The sequence below is a fragment of the Hyaena hyaena genome, unplaced genomic scaffold (assembly GCF_003009895.1).
Source record: "Hyaena hyaena isolate Hyena2069 unplaced genomic scaffold, ASM300989v1 scaffold_1278, whole genome shotgun sequence".
Taxonomy (NCBI): domain Eukaryota; kingdom Metazoa; phylum Chordata; class Mammalia; order Carnivora; family Hyaenidae; genus Hyaena; species Hyaena hyaena.
Window position 1 is genome coordinate 159,957 of NW_024081914.1, and position 1,607 is coordinate 161,563.

The following is a 1,607-nucleotide window of genomic DNA, read 5'->3' on the forward strand; positions in this document are numbered from 1 at the left end:
GGGGCCCGAACCCACGAACCGCGAGATCATGACCTAAGCAAAAGTCGGACGCTTAACCGACTAAGCCACCCAGGCGCCCCAGAAGTATTCATTTTTATTGCTGAAAGATGCATTGTTTAAAATCATAATAAGCAGCCTGCATAATTTAATTTCTATATGAATTATTATTTAAATATAAAAAGTATAAAACAGTAGTGTATCCAGAAAAAAATGACAGAAATATTGAACCAGTGGTGGTAATTAAGATCACCAGTTAGCAGATTTTCCGTAGATAATAAACTAGATAATACTGTTATAAAATTTTATAGTACACAATTGAATCTAATCCTACTTTATTATAATAATACTTTTTTTCTTCAGCTTTAATGGATCTACAAGATTTCTTCTCAATTCGTTGTGTTTCATATGTAAACCATCACAGGCAGGGAACTTCTAGAAAACCAGCCCCTACAGAAAGCTGCTTTAGTAAGACATAATCTCCAGTGTTTGTTTGATTCACCATTTTGGGATTTTCCTTTTGTATCTTAAGATTAATCAAGCTGTTGTTTTTTCTTTAGGAAAAACATACAAACTGCAAGATAGCCAAATAGTGCAAATAAACTTAAAAAAAAAATAAAAGGCAGTAACTGAAGCCATTCTGCAATTTAATGTAAAAGCGTAGAATTAAAAAAAAAATCCTCTTAATTCCAAAACATCACTTCCAACAAATCTTCCAAAGCAGTGACATTTTTCAGTTTTTAATTAAAAAAAAAAAAAAATCACCTGTTTATGTGAGGCAGGTGAGCCCCTTAATGCTCTCAGTGACTCAAAGCCACTTAAGGTACTTGGGAAGTTGTACCTTTTGGATGTAGGACCACGCTCTCCAGTACCATCCTTCCTACTAGCATCCACACTTCTTTCTAGCCCCTTCCATACTATATGTGATTATTTTAACTTATCCCTTTTGATTATCATCATAAGCTCATAGCTTCACACAGAAAAAATATAAATGTTTATGTTTACTTATATTTATGTTTATTATAATATATAAATAATAAATATACTATTTATAATAAATAGTATAACTATTATTTTTATTATATATTATTGTATAAATATATGATTATATATTTATTATTATATAAATATATGTTTATTATTATATAAATATGTTTCTTTTTAACATTAGAATGTTACAAATGGATATGAGAACAGCTTGAATGACTTTTCTGTCCCTATAACACTTAGATTCTTATTCTAAAAGCATCTTTATTTTGGCATTTAAGATGGTCCAGGAGTGCCTGGATGGGTCAGTCGGTGCAGCGCCTGACTTTGGCTCAGGTCATGATCTCACAGTTCACGAATTTGCGCCCCATGTTGGGTTTTGTGCTGACAGCTCTGCGCCTGGAGCCTGCTTTGGATTCTTTCTGCACTTCCTCTGGTTGCACTCTGTCTGTCTCTCTCTCTCAAAAATAAATAAAAGTGTTAGAAAATAATTTAAGGTGATCCAGACAGAGCTGATGGTCCTCTTGTATTAAGAAATGAAATTAGCTATATAAGTTTTTTTTAATGTTTATTAATTTTTAAGAAGAGTAATCAGGGAAGGGGCAGAGAGAGAGAGAGAGAGA

At 32.5% G+C, this 1,607-nt stretch overlaps 1 pseudogene; it reads right to left on the reverse strand.

Moving 5' to 3' along the window:
* Nucleotides 1–327: 327 nt before the first annotated feature.
* LOC120224890 lies at nucleotides 328–872 on the reverse strand (annotated as a pseudogene).
* Nucleotides 873–1,607: the final 735 nt, after the last annotated feature.